At 41.7% G+C, this 21,576-nt stretch overlaps 1 protein-coding gene and 1 long non-coding RNA gene across 5 annotated transcripts in view; one reads left to right on the forward strand and one right to left on the reverse strand.

Annotated features, from left to right (window-relative positions):
* Positions 1 to 21,576, forward strand: part of LOC309661718 (stearoyl-CoA desaturase 5-like) — a 386,110-nt gene that overhangs the window by 128,243 nt on the left and 236,291 nt on the right. The window lies entirely within an intron of this gene.
* The window catches only part of LOC309661721, a 141,667-nt gene that overhangs the window by 118,269 nt on the left and 1,822 nt on the right, over positions 1 to 21,576 (reverse strand). For all 4 annotated transcript variants that reach the window (XR_014264174.1, XR_014264175.1, XR_014264176.1 and 1 more), the window contains exon 2: positions 19,110 to 19,255. This is a non-coding gene — a long non-coding RNA (uncharacterized lncRNA). The remainder of the gene's footprint in view (positions 1 to 19,109; positions 19,256 to 21,576) is intronic.

The raw sequence follows: 21,576 nt of genomic DNA on the forward strand, positions 1-21,576 counted from the left end.
TCTTAGAGGAAAAGCACAGAGTATGACATCAGCTATTGGCTTCTCATATACGGCCTTTATTGTGTTATAACCAATTTGATTTTATTGCACAGAATTGAATCTAAATTCAACCATAAGCATTTCAATGATTATCATTAAAAGTCTTTTTAAATTGAAAACAAGACTGAGAACTCGTAATACTGCTGGTTAATTAAAAAAATACACCCTTAAGGATTAAGTTTATTCCATAATTCCAGTGATATTTTTTTAGGCTGAAGTACTGATGAATGAAGTACTCCAATGTAGAGGAATCTTGAAAATACTCTGAGTGAAATTAGTTAGTCATAAGGAACCATATATTATATGAGCCCATTGATATGAAATGTCAAAAAGGACAAACCTATAGGGACAGAAAGTAGATGAGTGTTTGCTTGGGGCTGTGGGAGATGGGAGACTTGTAGGCTAGAAAAAGAAAGATTTCTTTTTTTGGAAATTGATAAAATTTCCAAAATTTTTTTTATCAATAAAATTGATAAAATAGATTGTGGAGATGAATGCACAACTCTGTGAATATACAAAAAAACAATTGATTTGGACACTTTAAGTAGGTGAATTCTACAGTAGGTGAATTATATCTCAAAGCTGTTTTTAAAAAGGAATACAGAAACTCTAGAAAAACATTGAATCCATTGACATCTACTTTACCACACTATTCCAAATAGAAATGTAACTGAAAAATGGGAGTTAAAAAACATAAGCAGCAATATCCGTTATTTACTGCCATAATAATGCTGTGAATCAACCAGAAACCTCAGTGGCAGACACCACTTTACTGAGCTCAGGGGTCTCAAGACCACACTCTTGGCTCAGCAGGTGTTCTGGTCTCCTGCGCACCTGCCTTGGGGAGGCTGTTGTCCGCTGATGGAGAATGGCCCCATCTGAGATGACTGGACTTGTGTATCATTGCTCAGCAAACAAACCCAGGCACCTCTCACCGCGGTGGCACAGAACTAAGAGAAGAAGCAGAAAAATACAAGTCTGTTCTGATCTTCGTGTGTCACATCAGCTGGCATTCCATTGACCGAAGTAAATCTCATAACCTAACTCGGGATCAAGGGTCGGGAGAACAGATTCTGCCTCTTCAGTAAAAGGAGCTGAAAAGCCATGTGTCAAAGAGGGTGAATCCAGGAGCGTGAAGAATGAGGACCATTTAGACCTCAGTCTCTGCCCAGCACAGGGTATTTATGATGGAAGAAAACTGAGCAGAAATTAAATATTTGCCATCTGGCAGCTTCACTTTCTCACCATTTTCACTTAAAATTGTATCAGAGGGCTTCCCTGGTGGCGCAGTGGTTGAGAATCTGCCTGCTAATGCAGGGGACACGGGTTCGAGCCCTGGTCTGGGAAGATCCCACATGCTGCCGAGCAACTAGGCCCGTGAGCCACAACTACTGAGCCTGCGCTTCTGGAGCCTGTGCTCCGCAACGAGAGAGGCCACGATAGTGAGAGGCCCGCGCACCGCGATGAAGAGTGGCCCCCGCTTGCCGCAACTAGAGAAAGCCCGTGCACAGAAACGAAGACCCAACATAGCAATCAATCAATCAATCAATTAAAAAAAACAAAAGACTCCTCATTTCCTCCTCTTCCCCTTTAAAAAAGAAAAAAAAATTGTATCAGAAACTTTGAAATATCTTTCTGTTTCATCGTGATTTAGATAATAGAAACATTTAACATTTTTGTAATTTAGCTCAAATAATGGCTGCATAATTCAAGTAGATTCAAAAGCAAATACAATCTAACTTATAATAGCAAGTTTTGATATAAATGCCACTGGATGATACTGTGAGTATGTGACATGAGCTGGATGACTTGCTTTTTAATTATAGGAACTTTTAGCTTTTGCAAAGATAACTACTTTTTAAAATGCTTTTCTAGATGTTCTTGTCTTATCACAGAAATACATTCTTATATGTACATGTATAATTCGCATAGAGAAGTGTTAATAACAACTCCCTACACACACACACACACACACACACACACACTCTTCCATTGCTCTATTGTTATGTCATTGACATAACTGATGAAAACTAGTTTCCTTCATGTCCATACACACATTTATAGGATTAGGTTCATTTTCCTTGTATTGTAATTACAATATGATGTTATTCCTCAGCTTGAACTAGATTAAAATGTTGCATTTGTATTTTTCATTTCCATGTGGAAAATGAAATCTTATTTTTGCCTGTCAGTCTAAAACCACTTTGAATCGTAAATTGGTCTCCTATGGTAAACCTTTAAGACCTCTTTTTTTTGTTGCTGTAACCTTTTCTACATGGTGGACTTTATTAGTTACATTAATTAAATAACAAATGCCCACCTTATTGAGCTGGGTATGCTTTAATCCACAGGCACAAATCAAAAGAAAGAAATGATTATAACATTAGAGTTAAAAAACAAAAAGCTTTGGTTGATTTTTTTGTAAAGAATGGTTGAAAAGGAACCTAAAGTCGTTCCTTTATTTGAAGGCTTAAGTAATTGTACCTGCCAGGTAATAGACGAGAGGGAGGCCTCTCACTTACCACCCCCTTCTGTGTGTTTCAATTACTGGGAAGGTTAATGGTGCTGAACAGCTGAGGTATGAAGGCACCTTTCATTATCTTCCCCATCAGAAGTCCCCAGAGCCCGTTCACCTTCCCTCGTGTTTATGGGAAAAGACACAGTGTTCTCTCACAGCCCAGAGTACATGAGAACCAACTTCTCACAGCCTAGCAGATCTTTGCCAACATTTTCTGGAAAATAATTCCGCCCCTTTCAGAGCCAGCGTGCAATGTAATTTGAACTCAAATACCAACATCATTTAGAATGACTGAAATAATACCTTGATCTTGTGACTTGTATAGTCTCATTCTTCTAAATTTTAACTTTAATGAGGCTTATTTATTAAGCAAGTACAGAGTATATGGGCAGAATTTTTCTTTGAATATTTTATATTGAATGAATTGAAATAATTGGGATGTTAAAGGACTAGGGAATGATAATGAACATGTATGCACTGAAGCATTTACTCTGTACTAGGTAGGTTCTCTTCTGTATCATATCCCTTTAAGACGCCTCCTCTCTGAATATCGTCCTCCATGTTGACTCCATCAGGATTCACTTACCTAGAAACAATAGGTAACCTGTGACCAGGGCAGATGTTCAGGGAATGGAAAGGAAATTACGGCTCCACCAAACCTCTCTTGCACAAGTACAGATGTGTTTGTATTTAGCCTGAGACAAAAACTTTGTTCCTTTTCCTTCATTATTGTTCCTAACATGCGACAACGGCAATTGTAGGAAAGGCAGTGTGGCCCTAAATTCTCCCTCAGCTGATCTTTAAGAACGTCCGACATTTTCCAAAGAAGATTTTGATCTAGGGAAGGACATCAAGCTCCAAATTAAGGTGGAATATGTGGGAAAAAGGTCACTGGGATAGGGTTGCCAGGTAAAATACACCATGCCCAGATAAATTTGAATTTCATATAAATATATAGTTTGGGAGACATACTTACAATCAACAAATATAAATCTGGCAACCTAACATTGCACTGCACAGTATAGATGGCAGATGATTTTAAAAAGGAGGGTCATGGGGATATAAAAAAAGAATGTGAAACTCAGAGTTTTTTCTAGGGTAAGGGTCAACAAACTGGCATGAGGTCCAAATCTGCTTTGTTCCTGTCTAAACAATGTTTCATTGAAACACTGCCACACCCATTCATTAAGTACAGTCCAAGGCTGCTTTCACTCTGCAGTGGCAGCGTTCAGGAGTTGCAGGCCCACAGAGCCTAAATATTTACTATCTGGCCCTTTAACCAAATAATAAAAAATAAAAAGTCCCAGTTAAACTGCTAAAATTACAATTGTCATTCTAAATACTCACTATTTCCCCTCTCTGATGAAAGGCTTCTTTCCATAGGCGTGCCTGATATTATAAAGCTGAAAATATGTAGGCTTTTAAATAAGTAATATTATTCTACTCAGTGGATTTAAACATAAGGCAATATTGTCACTTCAAGAAAAATAAAAAGAGCTTTGAGAATTTTTTCCATATGTCCACATTTGTGTTTCACAACTCCAGACCACCTAATGCAAACTTTCATTTCTCAGCAAAATGAAGCAGAGAATATTACAAAAGACTCAGCAATGTCAAATCCAGCCACCAGTTAGATCTTCCAATTTTCAGTACAACATTTCCTGCCAGATGTGGCTCAATGTGGCTTAAAGAAGCAATTGTTTATTTCTCATGTGGAGAACTATTGTTCTGGAAGAATGAGGGCATTATAGGATTAATCTCCAAGTAGTAAGAAGAAAAGCTAGGTTTACAAACTCTTTATGACTCTGTATGTGCCAGTGAGTAGCTGGAAGTAAGCGTTCTATTGGAAGATAGGATTTTGTTCCTCAGGAAACCAACACACTCCTGGGACCCTGGGTTGAAGCCATTTGATGGGTGGAGAGCATGAGAAAGGTCTGGCAACCAAAGTCACCCCATGCTGCTGATGCAGACTGCTGGCAGAGACAAGATAAAGTTCACACAGTCACTTGAGGCTTTAAAACCTAGTCTGCAAACGAAAAGTAGAGAAGAAAATTCTATTTCTAATCTACCAGTGAAAGATGTGCATTTCATTTTCAGATTATGAAAGTATCGAAGGAGAAAGGCTGTGCTGTCATGAGTGACAGTGCCTCGGCCGCCAGGACTCCAATCAGAGGCTCAGTGATAAGTGAGAGTGAGCCCAGACTACTGCCAACGCCATGGCCAGAGACCGAAGAACACACGGGGAGGGGTTTCCTAAATGTGTATGGTAAATAACCCTGCATACAAATCCTCCAAGCCACGACCTGGGTAGTGTATTAGAGCAAAGAAGTAACAAAGAAAACAGGCAGGTTGACGTTGAGGAGAGAGGACCAAATCAGTTTCAATAGACTTGAGGCTCTGTGGACCTAGGGAAGGAGAGGGTACAGAGCCCAACAGGATTGGAGACAAGGAAGGCGTTGGAGCTCTGCTCCTCACCAGAGCTCTCTAAATCTCAGTATCCACATTTTAAAAAAAATTTATTTATGTTTATTTATTTTATTTTTGGTTGCCTTGGGCTCGTGGGCTTTCTCTAGCTGCGGCAAGCGGGAGCTACTCTTTCTTGCGGTGCGCAGGCTTCTCATTGCGGTGGCTTCTCTTGTTGCAGAGCACGGGATCTAGGCGCGGGCTTCAGTAGTTGTAGCTTGCAGGCTTAGCTGCTCCGCAGCATGTGAGATCTTCCCAGACCAGGGCTCGAACCCGTGTCCCCTGCATTGGCAAGCGGATTCTTAACCACTGCGCCACCAGGGAAGCCCTCAGTATCCACATTTTTAATATGAGAATAAAATCACGTGTATTTTATAAAAACACTTCCTGGAAAATGGTCACGGCTAGATATATCATGAGACTTCAATAAATGGCTTATATTTATAATTACTAACAAAAATAAATACAAGAATCTAATAAGAATATGTTTTATAACCTAATGCATTTTGGATCACTCATTTCTATCCCAAAGATTTAATCTATACCATCGTGGTCTCTAAGCTGTAGTTTATATTATGTTTGCCACGAGTTGCTGTGACCAAATGTTACTGTTTTTAGTCCTATAGTTCCTGTAGTTTCTTGTTGCAGTGTTACAAACTAATGTTTCCCAAAAGTAATTTTTGTATGAATAAACAAATAAAAGTGAGAAGCACTCCTATGAAGCCCTTATTAAATATGAAAGGATAAACAGTTCTAATTGAAAAATAAAAGAATTATAATTTTAAGTGCAAATTTGACTAATTGTGCTTTTCAAAAGCTACTGTCAAATATTTTTCACAACAGTAAATCTTAAGTTATGATAAAAAAATTCCTTGTGAAATCACACCTGACAAAATGAACCCTAATTATGTATACTATCTCCTATCTAAACACATTCTTAAATAATTATTTCAATTTAAAATAAAGAAATTATCAGATTGGGTTGGAATTTGTCAGTTGGTTATCTCTCCATGAAGCACCGCTAAGTTTTTTAAACCTCCATCAGCGAGTGAGAACACCACACCTTGGCAGAATCTTAGCAGTTATCAGAAGCAGGAGTTGTGGGAACATATTTACAAGATTAGGGGTCTGAACTCCAATGGTTTAAGGTGGATTTTCAAGATGGGAATCTGACTGGGTTTGGGCAAAACTCATGACATAATAGTTTTGATTTTGTGCTACAAAGGCAACTCAGTAGAGAAAAGATCGTCTGTTCAACAGATAGTCCTGGAGCAATTTGATCCTTGTGTAAACAAAAAATAAATTTTCATTCATATCGCACACTTTATACAAAAGTTAGCTCAAAATGGATTGTAGACCTAATTGTAAAACCTAAAATTATACAACTTTTACAAGAAAACATAGGAGAAAATCTTTGTGAACTTGGGTTAGGCAAATATTTCTTTGATATGACACTAAAATCACAATATATAAAAGAAAAAATCAATAAACTGGACTTCATCATGATAAAAATGTCTGCTCTTTGAAAAAAGCATTCACAGTTAAGAAAATCGAAATAGGAGCCATGGACTGGAGAAAATACTTGTAAGTAACATATTTGATAAAGAACTTGTATCTATAAAGAACATATAAAGAACTCTTGAGGGAGCGCGGGGCGCCACCGCCGCCGCCGCTTATCCGCTGAGGTCAGTCTCCTGGGCTGCGCCCGGGTCGGCGGCCGCGGCGGCTGAGCAGCGAGAGCCGGGAGCCGAGAGACGCGCTCCGCCGAGTGTTGGGCAGGGCAGAGCCCGCGCCTTCACGGCGTCATGGGCCCCCTCCTCGGGCCACAGAGGGCACCAGCCGCAGGAACCCCCGGGCCTCCTCGCGGCTGAGCCTGAGCGACCCCCGGGTTCTCCGGCGTCCCCTCCCTCCGCCTTATTTTCTTCCCTGCTCTCGCTGCTGCTGCCGCTTCAGCTCTCCGTTATGGCAACGGAGCCGCCATCCCCTCTGCGGCTTGAGGCGCCCGGCCCCCCAGAAATGCGGACCCCACCGGCGGGTAAGGAAAAGTGTATCTGGATATAGTAGATCGCTTAAGGCATCCCTTAGTATTACCATGTTCTTTGATTAAGCTCAGTGGAAAACTACAACAACCCAGTCTAGGCAGGGCTACTAATGACCCAGACTATTCAAGAAGCAAGGATTTGGTCACCCACCAGGGAAGAACCACGATCTGCTGAGGTGCTTGCTGAAGATAGAAAGAATACAGAATGGGTATAAGAAAGTAGTTACAAAGACCAGCTATAACTGACCACTTACAGAAACGAGGACTGTAATTGTCATGAGTACACCATTTTTTTTTGCTATGAATATATTTGTGTTAAGTGTGTATTTGTTTTTTCTCTCTCATATTCCCTTATTATGTAACATGAGTTGTATTGATCTTATATCATAATATGTAAGTACTCTTAATTTTACATTATAGTACTTTAAGTTATATCACAAGGATTTACCTCCTCTTCTGGGGATAGGGTTAGTGTATTTTGATTGGACTCAGAATTGTTGTATCATATTAAGTGGAATTAAGACCTTGTTATTGTCTTATTTGGGGATTAAGTAAGATTTGAGGAGATGCATATGGGTGTCATGTTGACACAGGGTCGACTTGTGATGATTAGTTTCATGTGTCAACTTAACTGGCTATGGGGGACCCAGATTAAAAATTATTTCTGGGTATATTTTGTGAGGGAATTTCCAGGTGAAATGAGCATTGAAATTGGTGGACTCAGTAAAGTTGATTGCCCCCCCCCCCAATGTGGGTGGACATCATCCAGTCTGTTGAGGGCTTGAATAGAACAAGAGCTGGGGGAAGGAAGAATTTGCCCCTTTTTCCTGCCTCATGGTGTGAGGTGAGATATTTCATCTTCTCCTGACCTCAGACTGGAATTTATATCACCACCTCCCCTGGTTCTCAGGCCATTGGACTAGGATTGAATTATATCACTAGCTTTCTGGGGCCTCCAGCTTACAGATGGCAGACTGTGGGATTTCTCAGCTTCCATTATCATAAGAGCTAATTCCCTGTTACAAACACATGCATGTATTCTATAGGTTCTGCTTCTTTGGAGAATTCTGACTAATACAACATGTATCCACCACTGTAATATCACACAGAATACTTTTACTGACCTAAGAATCCCCTGTGTTCCACCTATTCAACCTACTCTTCCCTTCCTCCACCCAAACCCCCAACAACCACTGATCTTTTTACGGTCTCCATAGCTTTGCCTTCTAAACTATCATATAGTTAAGAATTATACCGTACGTAGCCCTTTCAGATGGGTTTATTTCACCTAATAATATGCATTTAAGTTCCTCCATGTCTTTTCATGGGTAGTTTATTTCCTTTTGTTGCTGAATAATATTCCATTGTATGAATGTGGAACAGGTTTTTGTTTGTTTGTTTCTTTGTTTTTAATCCATCCATCTATGGAAGGGCACCTTGGTTGCCTCTAATTTTTGGCAATTATGAATAAAGCTGCCACAATCATTCATGTGCAGGCTTTTGTATGGACGTAAATTTTCAGCTCTTTGGGGTATATACCAAAGAGCTTGATTGCTGCATTTTATGGTAAATTTATATTTACTCTTTTATTAAACTGCCAAACTGTCTTCCAAAGAGTCTGTACCATTTTGCATTCCGTACAGCAATCATGAGAGTTCCTACTGCTCTGCATCCTCACCAGCATTTGGTGTTGTCAGTGTTCTGAATTTTTGTCCTCTTCATAGCTGCATAGTGGTTTCTCATTGCTGTTTTAATTTGCAGTTCTCCAAACACATAAGGTGTTGAGCATCTTGTCATATGCCTATTTGATATTTTATATCTTCTTTACTGAGGTGTCAGTTTAGATTTTTTGTCCACTTTTAATCAGGTTGTCCTCTTTTTTTAGTGGTAAGCAGTAAGTGTTCTTTGTATATTTTCATACCAATCCTTTATCTGATTTGTCTTTTACAAATTTTTTCTCCCCATCTATGACTTGACTTCCCATTCTCTTGATATTCATATCTTTTTAAAGTTTTTTTTCTTTTCTTTGTGTGTTTATTTTGAATAATGTATATTGCTTTTTGTTCAGTTAACTAATTCTTTTCTGCAATGTCTAATCTACTGTTAATTCTATCCAATGTACTTTTAATCTCAGCTATTTTAATTTTAATCTCTAAAACGTTGATTTGCTTTTTAAAAAATACCTTCCTTTACATGTCCAATCCCTCCTGTAGCTTCTTGAAAATATGAAATATAATTATAATATCTACTTTAGTTTTGTTGTCTACTAATGCTTTAATTTTTCTATTTCTGGGTCAGTTTTAATTAGGTTTTTTCCCCTTCATTGTGGTTCTATATTCCTGCTTCTTGATATACCTGGTAATTTTTTTATTGGATGACAGTCACTGTAGATTTTCTTTTTCTGGTGCTAAATATTTTAGTATTTCTGTACATATTCTTGAACTTTGTTCTGGGATGCAGTTAAATTACTTAAAAATAATTTTATCCTTCTGAGTCTTGCTTTTAAGCTTTTTAGGTGGAACCCAAGTAATGTTTAGACCATGTTAAGTTTTTCCCCACATTTCAGGATTGAAAACTATTCTGAATACTCATGTATTAAAGAGTTTTCCATTCTAGCTGGGAAGACCAGGCTTTCTTTTTTTCTTTCCCTTTGTGAGTGTTAAGAACTTGTTCCTTCTGATACATCCAGGTGGTTCTTTCCCTGCCATGAGTAGTGTTCTTACATGCATATGCCCATCTGTACTCATAGGCCTCTGTAACCTAGTTTCCATTCACCTATCGTGCTTCTCATCCCTTCATTCACTCTTCCACATTCACAGTGGGGCTTGTTTAATTTCTAGAACAAGCCTGGCTCTTTGCACACAATTTTTATTGCTTCTGCTTAGAATGTGCTTCCTCAGCCTGGCTTGACTGGCTCCAAAATGGCATTCAACTCTGAACAGGAGGAATATCACCTTTTCTTATGCAAGTAAGGTTCCCCAATTTTCTCTCAAACACTGTTTCTTGCCTTCAAATCATTTTGAGATTCAAAAAAACTTGTTCATGTGTTTTTTAAAATTTTGCTTTCCCAGGCTATCTTACCCAGGAGTTGATAACTACATGGGGACAGAAACTCTAGAAAAGAGATAATTTAATGATGAGCTTTCTTTATTCGTCATATTTTAGACTGTTAGAAGAATGAGGCTATCAACTGAATTCTGTCCCCCCAAAATTCATACATTCAAGCTCTAACAAAGTGATGGTATTTGGAGATGAGGCCTTTGGCAGGTAATGAGATTAAATGATGTCATGAGGATTAGGCTCTATTAGTGCCCCTGTAAGAGGAAACCAGAGAGTTTTTTCTGTCTCTCTCCACCATGTGAGGACACAGTGAAAAGACAGTTGTCTGCAAGCCAGGAAGAGAGCCCTCACCAGGCACTGAATTGGCCAGCACCGTGATCTTAGACTTCCAAGCCTCTAGAACTGTGAGTTGTTAAAGTCACCAAGGCTATAGTATTATGTTATGGCAGCTTGAGCTATAAGAGTACTAAATGGAAGAGACATGGAGGAACCCTAAACACATATTGCTAAATGAAAGAGGCCAAACTGAAATGGATACATACTGTATGATTTCAGCTATATGACATCCTGGAAAAGGTAGGGCACTGAAACTATTCTGTATGATACTGTAATGGTCAACGCTTGTCATACATTCGTCAAAACCCATAGGATATGCAACAGAGTAAACTGTAATATAAACTATGGATATTAGTTAATAGTAATGTATGAACTTTGGCTCATCAATTGTAAAAAATGCCCCACACTAATGCAAGACGTTAATAATAGGGGAAACTTTGGTTTGGGGAATAGATGTGAGGGGGTGTATGAGAACTCTATACTCTGCTCAAATTCTCTTTAAACTTAAAACTACTCTAAATATAGTCTACCAATTTATTTAAACAAAATAAATCTAAGTTGCCTCATCATATTGTGAGGTTATTACCATCTTACAGTGTTTCTATTTGACCGACTTCTTTAATGTTCATTTCTATCTTCTTTTATCCTTGTAAAAAATATATCAAATGTTTTGTACTATTTCACCTCCCAGCCTATTATCTTTTTAGTTATATGTCTTTCACAAACTTTCATTGGAAACTACATGAGATATCCTTGACTTATTACACTCTATGCCCATTACTATTTTCACCACCTCCCTAGTAATGCTTGAACCTTGGCTATGACCCATTGTCACCTCTGGACAAATAGTTTCTGCTCTATTTTCTGTCTTCTGTCCTTCTGGGCCACTTCTATCTACCATCATTACCCAAAGAACTGACTTTACAGATTCTATATGCCAGTGTGTAAGACTTGCAGTGTTTTAAGAAGTATCCCAACTTCATGATGATGATTTGGGGTCATTACCAAAGCACTCGGGATCATACATACTGTCTTAAGGTAGTTTTATGGGGCAACGCACATTGGTATTTTCCTCCTATTAACAGAGTAGGAAACTGTGGGTTGATCTGCAGCTATTTTGATTAAGAAAGCAGGATATGAACTCTGCTTCTTTGCTGGGGTACTTGGCACTGCTCCTTCTCTGGCTGGGACATATTTTGCGCCTTTACAGCCTGGCATCTAGGCGTCCTGATCAGACTAATGTTTGGCTTTATTGGATACGTTGACCAGTCTGATTGATATTCTGGTACATACAGGGTACTTGGTCATGGTTGCTCACCTCTGAACCTCAGCTTCATCACCTGCAAAGTGCAACTAATAGCACATCCGCTTTGTGGGGTTTTTATGGATTTGGCAAGCGTCATAGTGCCTGGCACGTGCTAGAGACTCAGGTGATGCAGTAATTACCCAAAGTTGCATTTTCAGTGGATCCTTCCCACCGGGAGAAGGTGACTCACGGCCTTGGGGGAGGAAGAGCAGGACAAACAGCAAGGGCAGCAAGGGCCAAGGCAAGGAGGTGAGAACTGACATGCAGGGGGGCCTCATGCTGGTATCACCAGAGGGCCCAGAGTGAGCCAGGATGTGGGGAGAGACTGGCCGGTCAGTAAGACCAGGCCAAGAAGGGCCGTGTGAGGGGGCTTAGCTTTTACCTTGTGGTAGAGGCCATCCAAAGGAGAAAGTGGAAGATGGGTAGGTATAGACTTCTCCCTTAGGAATTGTCCTCGGGGTCTGTTTATCTCCTGGCAGGGTCCGTTCAATGAGTTGGCCCCTCCAGCACATTCTAGAGAGGACTGGCCATGTCTGACCCTCTGGAGACACAGCCCTGATCTCCTGGCCACCTCACTGAGGAGAGGGCTCACGGGGGAATCAGCCTCACTCTGCATCTGTCCACCAGTCCTGCACCCTGGACTCCAGGACCACTCACTTGCAAGAGACACATCCAGCTGCCGGAGGAAGTGACGTTTCCTGACTCATCTGGCTAAGAATGAGCAGAGTATTGCTGACCATTCCAGGGGAGTAGCTGCCACAGAAGATCAGGATGGGTACAAGCCATAGAAGGTCAGAAGGAACAAAGGTCAGTCCACGTGGGAGTTCACATGGGCGCCTCACAGTCACCAACCTGCCCTCGAGTTTCCCTTCCAGCCCAACACACACTCCACCTGCCCACAGTCGCCTGTGCCACCATCACACAGCCCCACAGAGCTCCAAACATCCTCAAACACACAAACTCCCTACCTATAAGCAGATGCCTGTGTGCCCAGAACCCTCCTGCTCCAATATACATGCACTACAAACCCCAATAAAATCACAGCCACAGTCTTGAATACAAAAACACACCCCCAACGGCCCCCGATAATCAAACACCGAAATCCTCACATCCCACAAAAATCCACCCAACCCCATATAACCCCCCAATGCAAACACACAAACCCTTCAACAATAGCCAAATACATTCAAACCAAACTCACATACTTCTTAATATAAGACACAACCCCCCAAATCCAAATATAACACATACAGTCCCCCCACAGCTGTGAACATCCACGTATGTACAATGCCTCAGAAGCTGAGACAAACACAAAATACCATCAGAGAGACACAATGTTTCCAACCTTCTCCTAAATACTCCCCCCAGAACACATGATGAACTCACACCCCCAATACAAACATACACCCATCTCCCTCTTGAGATACTATAAACAGCCTCTGTCACATCCCCTGATTATACACACACAGCTAACAACCCCAATTTACACTGACATCCCCAGTCTCTGCAAATTCCTCCACACCAAAAATACACTCCCTAAACTCTTACCCTACAGGATGAGCATATGTATAACCCCTATACTCTGAATACACACAGATCCAACACACAAAACATTAAAATGCATACCCTTACCTCTTCTCAAATGCCTGCACACAGAGCCTCAAAACACCCAGAACCAGCCCCACCACCCAGCCGCACCATGCTACACCAACCGTACACTCATAAAGGCACTCAGGCCCCTCATCTCTCCCCAGATCACACATACACAGTCTCTACACAGCTTTACTATTACCCCAAACCGTCCTATACCCCAAACATACATCCATGAGTTCCCCACACGGCCCTAACCCATGACAGAGGCAGCTCTACCAGGGGCATCATGGCACCCCGAGCGGGCAAATCCCGCTGAGGTAAGTGCCTCCTATGTTGCTGCAATTCTTGCTGCTGTTGCAAATCATCCCTTGACCCCACCGAGGCTGACTGGGACACCCTAAACGGGAAGTGGCAGCATATGAGTCAGGGAAGAGGAAAACTCCCTTCCAGGTATTCCCTGTCACCATCCGAATAAAGTCATATTCCTCGCCTCAACACCTCATCTCCCGTTTATTGGCCTGTCGTGCGGCAAGCACAGCAAGCTTGGACTTGGTAACATCTTTACGCAGGACACGGTGTCACAAAATGGGACATTGTTTTGTTTGTTTGTTTTGTTTTTGTGTTTTGTGTTTGTTTTTGTTTTGGGCTGCGCCACGTGGCTTGTGGGATCTTAGTTCCTCGACCAGAGATCGAACCCGCGCTCCCTGCAGTGGAAGCTCGGAGTCCCAAGCAATGGCCTACCAGGGAATTCCCATGGGACACTGTTACCTTGCAGTCATGGTCCTCACCTTTGTGAGACAGAGGTAGTAGTGCAGCAGGATGGAGAACGTTGTAAAGTTTAAGATAAAGATTAGGTGGTGAAAGCAGGATTTCACAGGAAGTGAATCTAGTGACACTTGCAGTGAAACGTTGCCAATTCAGAGTTAAGAAGACTGTGGACAATGTGTGGAGTTTGCAAATAAACTTCATTTTCTAGAGTCAAATCTGCCAAGGCTTCCACTAAATTTGCAGTTGTGGCTATAACCTTAAGACAACTGAGATAGGCATAAGCAACTGACTCAAGTTGCATGCTATAATAGGCAAAAGGCCTATGTTTACTACCATGCTCACATAGTTCCGCGGGGCCTGATTATGCCATTCATGCACAAATCAAGTAAAAGGTTTTGAATAACCTAAAGTTAATCTATTAGGTAGAGATCTCTTTGCTAACTTAAAAGGGCTAATATATTTTGCCTCCAGTGGAGATCTCACCTTAAAGTTTCCGGATCAACCTGAACCTGATCATTTGGGGAACCCTAAGGCAGGCAGCTCTTGCAGTGCTTGTTTTAGCCTTGTAAAAGCCTGCTTATGTTTATCTTCCCAAGCAAAGGATTCAGGGACTAAATCTTTAATAAGTTCATAGAGTGGAAGAGGTAACAGAGCAAAATTTGGAACCCAGAGCTTGCAATAACCAGCTAAACCTAGAAATCCACAATGCTAGCAGTTAGTTGTGAGTCTAGGAAGTTCCTGTATCAGCCGAATTCTCTCTGCAGATAGCTGAATTCCTTCAGTGCTTAGATTATGTCCTAGGTAATGAACAGTTTCTAGGGATAATTGTAATTTTTCCTTTGTGTTCTTTCTCAGCTAACTGTTGCAGCAAATAAATTGAATCTTTTATGCATGCCTTATGGAATCTTTACAGTAGCTGAGTACAGCAGGAGGTTATCTCCATATGGTAAAAAGGTGGATTTCTCAGGGAACTAGAGGGTACTTAAATCTTGGTGAGGTACTTGGGAGAAAAAAGAAGGGGTCCCAGTGAACCCTTGAGGCATAAAAGTGCAGGTATATTGTTGATTGTTCCAAGTAAAGGCATATAGATATTGGCTGTTGGGTCTCCGGGATGCTGAAGAAAGGTGAACAAAGGTCTCCAACAGTACACCATTCCAAGTCAGTTGAAACTTGTGACAGAAGGGTGGCTAGGTTTGGAACAACAGGAAAACAGGGAATAACTATTTTTATTAACAGCTCCCAAGTCCTGGACAAATCGCCATCCTGCCAGGTTTCCAACCAGGCAAGATTGGCATGCTGCAGGGACGAGTACAGGAATGACTACCTCCCGGGAAATTAAGTCTTCTACAATAGGTGTGAGACCTTGTATGACCGCAGGCTTTAATAGTTGTTGAGGAAACCTAGGGAGAGGTTTAGCTACATCTATCTGAATCTTTATAGGTTTGCATTTTTTTTATTCTTCTGATGTTAACACTGTCAGAAGTAGCCCCCAAATTTGCAGGCATCTCCATCAAATTAGAGAACTTGTGCTGAACTTCCTCTTTTATGTCCAGGACAGATTGTAAGGAACATAAATAATCAGGTTCAAGTTGATCAGGAAACTTTAAGGTGAGATCTCCACTGGAGGCAAAATGTACTGGCCCTTTTAAGTTACAAAAGAGATCTCTACCAAATAGGTTAACTGGGGCTATATTGCATAGCAAAAAGGAATCTTGGTTGAGATAAAAATTCTCTCTGAACTTTATTAGGTACTCCCACCATGGAAGCATCCTCTTGACTCAGAGGGACCTGTTGTTCTTTGAGGGTGGGATTTAGAGTAGAAAGCACAGATCTGGTTAGGGCTAGGGCTAGGGCTAGGGCTAGGGTGTTAAAGGGTTAGGTAATTACGTTTACAGTTAGGGTTAGGGTTTAATGTAGATTTCAAAGTAGAATATGAGAGTGGGGTTTAAAGTAGAAAGCATAGCTCCAGTATCAACTAAAATTTGGCAGTTTATCATTAATTTTCATTCTATTTTCCTCTGGGCTGTTTAAGGTAATTGCTCGCAATCGTTTACCAGAGAACCTCTGGAGTTCTGCCAACTAGGGGAGAGGGTCATGGTGGGGGGCCCTCCCTTTGAGACAGATATGAGAGCATTTGTGAAGAGTTTGCATAGGACCTTTGAGGACACCTTTTTTTCTAGTGTCCTCACTGATTACAAATGAAACATCAACTTTGGGTCATCGAATTGATCATGGACCCCTAGGAGGTTGTAATGGGGGGAGGCCTAGGTGTTATTTTGTGTCTCTTGCCTTAGAGCTGTTGTAACTGTAAGGCTATGAGCTTGGTGGATTTCTGTTTGTGATCTTGCTCCAAGGTCCTTTCAAAATGCTCAGCTACAGTCAGGAGTTCAGTCAGGCCTACAGCTTCCCAGCCTATTTTCTGCCCTTTAATCAGTCCACTAATCTCAGAAGATAATCCATTTACAAAGAGGGCAGTTAAAGTAGGCTGAGTGGCCTTTTTATTGCTTGCAACCCCAAATGCTGTAAAAAGAGAGCCTACAAACTGGCTCTAAAGTCTTCCACAGATTCACCCCTCTTTTGTTTGTATGCGTGAATAATAGGCCAATCATTATTAGGCCAATTAATAATAGACCAAGTGTGAGCAGGGAAGATTTTAGGAATAGCTTATAAAAGGTTACTTGTTATTCTGCAAGCCTTTTTAGGTTGAGGATCTTGAATATCATCCTAGGGATTATGTCATTTTGCTTCCCGCGTCCATTCTGGGGCTTCCCCCAGTCCTACCAACATGTGTACAAGCGGATAAAGATCTAGCAGTTTGGGGACATAGGCCGTGACAGTGACTCTAAATTCTTCAAAAAAATGTTGGGGGTTCCTCCCTAGGTTTAGAGAATTCTTTGACTATAGCTCTCAGTTCAGTCTTTGACCAAGGGGTAAAGGACACCTGAGGGGGCTCACCTGCAACCTCAGCTAGTTTTACTTTAAATGGCAATTGTTAAATATTCTCTTGGGAATAGAAAAGTATTTCAGACAGAAAATGAGTAAAACAAGAGTACTCAGGTGAAAAAGGAAAGGGGGGGACAGTAGGAGTTCAATCTGCAGTCACATCCGTCCTATGGTCTTTTGTTTCAGGTACCTTTTGTCTCTTCAATATTTCATTAGCTTTTTGTTCTAAGTCTCTAAACGAAGCTATGTTGGAATCTTGAAACCTTCTTTAAACTTTTACATAGCAACTAAAGCAGGCATCTCATTCTCCCTGTCCAATTTGGGAACCCTTGCTCTCCAGTGTTTTCCTCAAATGAACAATCTTGTCTAACTGGAACATTCCCCACAATGACCATTGTAATTCTAGCTCAATATTAGTATAATTTTGCCATCTTTCTAAATATCTACAGCCTCCAGGAACGTAGTTCTCAAATATAAAATAAGCAGGTGTGCCAGAAGCTGGCATTCTCAACTCTTTGGTGATAAAGGATCTCATTTCCTTAGCTAGCCTTTGTCAACCCAAAAGAACACACAAAAGAACTGCGCCTTAATATATCAGCAGTAACAAAGAGATGTCACTATGTCCTGGCCAAAAGAAGGCCTGGTATGCACCACCACCAATTCCCAGGGATCCCCGGACTGAGGAAAAAGATCCAACCAGCAAATCCCAAGGAATGGGGACTGCAAACTGATGCCAAACAAACTGGAGAACTATAGCTGCCACCAACAGTTCCAAGCATGGAAACTGAGGGCTGATTCCAAACAGATGGGGAAGTGCAGACTACACTGCCAGCCGTGCGCAATGTGGAATCCAGGGAACAAAATTAGGGGCTAAGGTTTCCCAGTCAAAAATATACTGGCAATAACCAAGAGATGTTACTGTGTCCTGGGAATTTCCATTTGAAAGGCTAGGGGTTTGGCCTCAGGGAGAATCCTCTACCAGCCAAACTGACCTGCCCTGTAAAGGAAAGCCAATTAGATTGCGAGCACAAACTCAATCAAAGAGAATGGAGCTCAAACCAAGAGGAGCTTACCAACAACCTTCAGGAATGGCAAGAAAGACAGTGAACTCAAAGGAGTTGTGGGCACTACACCTGTTTCTCCTTGTCCCAAACGTTATCAGAAATTTGCTTCAGATCCCATCACTGCCACCAATATATTTATCTTTTGCTTTTTAAAAAGATAAGCATTTAATCATAAAATCATCCTGTTAGCAGGAGGAATCATAAGAGTGGATTTTAGAAAAGTGCACATACATATTTTGATACAGAACATTTCTGGAGGGGTACATATGAAACTGTTAGCGGCCACCTCTGAATGCCACCAATGTATTAAAAAACAAAATTTAACTGAGTAAATGTGATGATTTACTTTGAATTTTGAATAAATTGGCTTTATTAAACGATTCATGAATTAGGCAGCATCTCATCTGACAGAAAGGGAGATACTCCAACGGGTTACACAACATGGAAGGCTTTTTGTTTTTTGGCCACGCCACATGGCATGTGGAAATCTTAGTTCCCCGACCAGGGATCGAACCCATGCCCCGTGCATTGGAAGAGCAGAGTCTTAGCCCCTGGACCACCAGGGAAGTCCCAGAAGGATTTCAAAGTAAAGAGGGTGGGACAAGGAAAGAAAGTCATCATCAAGGGAAAAAATGAAAGTTCACTGGAGGAAAGTGAAACTTCAGGTGACAATGGCTTCTCATTGGCTAAACTGCGGAATTCTCTATTAGCTATTTCTATGTTCTATTTCTTGTTGCTGGCCAGGAAGGAAGTCTTCCCTCCTCCAGCTGGGGTAGTAAAGTGGTTGCACTTCCTGTTTGGGGTCAGTGAATGACCTCTTCCTGTTGGGGTCATGGATGATGAGTGACACGGCATGAGAGCTCCCTCTACGGGCCTTCCAGACTCCAATTCTAGTTGAGGTTTCCTTTTGTTAACATTCACAGCATGTTTTATTGGCAGGAGGATTCCCAATGAGGGAGAAAAGGCCACAAGACTCACCATAAAGAAGGCTCAGAAATTCCTGGGTGGGTCCAAGGGAGGCAGAAGGTGGCTGTGGGGTCAGCTGGTGGCCACAATGATCACATGGTTCCATCTGATGGGTCTGCAGCTCGATGTGGAATAGTGAATAAAAGGGTCAGTTCATCCTATCAGAGAAACATGAAACTGAGATAAGCTTCCCACTGCTAGAAGCATCATGAGCCTTCAGAAAAGAACAGAGAACATGGCTAAAGGGTTTGGGAACATCAGAGCCATATCAGCCATATCTCCTCAGAGTGGGACTCCCCAGGCTCTCCAGGTCTCAGTCCCCAACTCTCCCTCAGGGACAAAGCCTCCCCACCCCTGTCCTAGTCAGCTCACTGATCCCTAGAGGTCCTGCCTACCCCTGAGGACTTAGATTTCCATGGAGACAGGTTGGTTGAGACCTAGTGATACAGTTGACCAGCCTGATATGCAACAGTTCCCACCACCCTGGGGCAGTTGGGCTCAGGGACACGTGGCTCTGGACCCCATGTGGAGGGTGTCCTTGCACGTCAGCTGTGCCCCAGAAGAGCCAGTAACGCCTGTGGCTGTCCAACTGATTCTCAGGGTATTTTCCTGGGAGAGCCCTTGGTCATCTGACCTCCTATCCAGGAAGCCCCGTGACTTTCTGACTGCTGCCTGTCACGCCAACAACACACATGTGAAGGTTCTGCTCTGCATGGCCATCTGTCCACCAGGCCCCCCCTTCTAGGGACACAGATGCTAGGACCACACAAATGCTGAAGGAGTGTCCACCTGCCTAAGGTACAGACACCCCTGTATCCATCTGCATGATTTCTACTGGGAATCTACAACATTTATGGGGATTCTTTGGCCCTAAAGAACAGACCAACCTGATAGGAGCAATGCAATGATTCACAATTACCAGGGTCAATGCACATATACAGGGGCCCATAGCCCCAGGTGCCCCACTCACAATTCACATGGGTGTCCCTTACGTATCAACCGATGCCCAAATATTCTTGCTTCATACATACATACATCCAAACACGCACATCAGTGGTCTGCTGGTAAGCGCTAAAAACCTCTCTGAGAAAGGTGGGAAAGACTTCACTTATGCTATCTACATGGTATAAATATTCCCAGCATGACCAATTTCAAGCTACCCACCTGACATCACTGAACACAGAGCTGGGAAGAGATATGCACCATTGACTATCCCAAGATAGTATGAACCAGTTCCAGCACATCCCATACCTTTTCCTATGAATTTGTGCACACAATCCACTTACACCCCAAGTAGACCCCTCAACTCCCACCACAGATATAGAACCAAAAGGATACCACATATACATATGTGTTTGTACATATACATACATATATATATATATATATATATATATATCCTGAACACACACGTACATTTCTACCCTCACCCTGAATAAATACACAAACAGACCACCTCTTACTATCTAAATTTTTACAGACGAAACCTGACTCACCCTGAATATTCACATTCCGCTCTCACAACTATATATACACGCACAACATGGGCCTGAAAACAAACACGTGCAACCAATATGCCATCCAGATGTACACACTGAGTACCTAAACACACAGGCTCACCAAGTACACAACTGTCTCACGTGCAACCCAAAAAAGACCCATATGCAGTCCCACAGCCCTAAAATACATATACTCCAGGATTCCTGCACACACACATAACCTACACCGTCTACTGGTTTCCAAACACACAAACTAAACTCTCACATCCCCCAGAATACATACCCCAGAAGCCCCAGGAACTCAAAAACACACACAGCCACAAATAACCTATACTTATCAAATACAGCTGACCCTTGAACAACTTGGGGGTTAGGGCGCCAACCCTCCATGCAGTGGTTCTGCATCCATAGATCGTGTAGTAGTCCTGTAGTATTTACTGGAAAAAAAATCCACTATAAGTGGACCCGTGTGGTTCAAACGTGTGTAGTTCAAGGGTCAACGGTACATATAAGTCCACCTCACTAATACTGAGAACACACATACAAGCAACACCACTCAATTCTTCAGGCATTACATTTTGAAATAGACACATAGAGGACTCTAAGCCTCCTGCTATACTCACAAATCACAAATACACACACCCACAAACTACTCATGAGTGTACACCCCAAATGCTCAGACACACTCAAAACAGAAAAACACCGACAACCTCTGCAGTCTTACTATTATACATACACAATTCTCACACACCTATGGACACACACATGCAAATATTCCCAAGCCCTGAACATACAGATCCCCTCCCAAACACTATACATTATGCTACCTCTCCAGAATACAAGCTCCCCACCACTACCCCAACATATAAACTGTATATGTGTGGGGGTGTTTATATATATATATATTTCTACCCTCACCCCGAATATATAGACAGACCACCTCTTACTCCTACCAAACACATGTATAAACACCCTAACAT

This window comes from Balaenoptera physalus (assembly GCF_965194825.1).
Source record: "Balaenoptera physalus genome assembly, chromosome: 5".
NCBI lineage: Eukaryota > Metazoa > Chordata > Mammalia > Artiodactyla > Balaenopteridae > Balaenoptera > Balaenoptera physalus.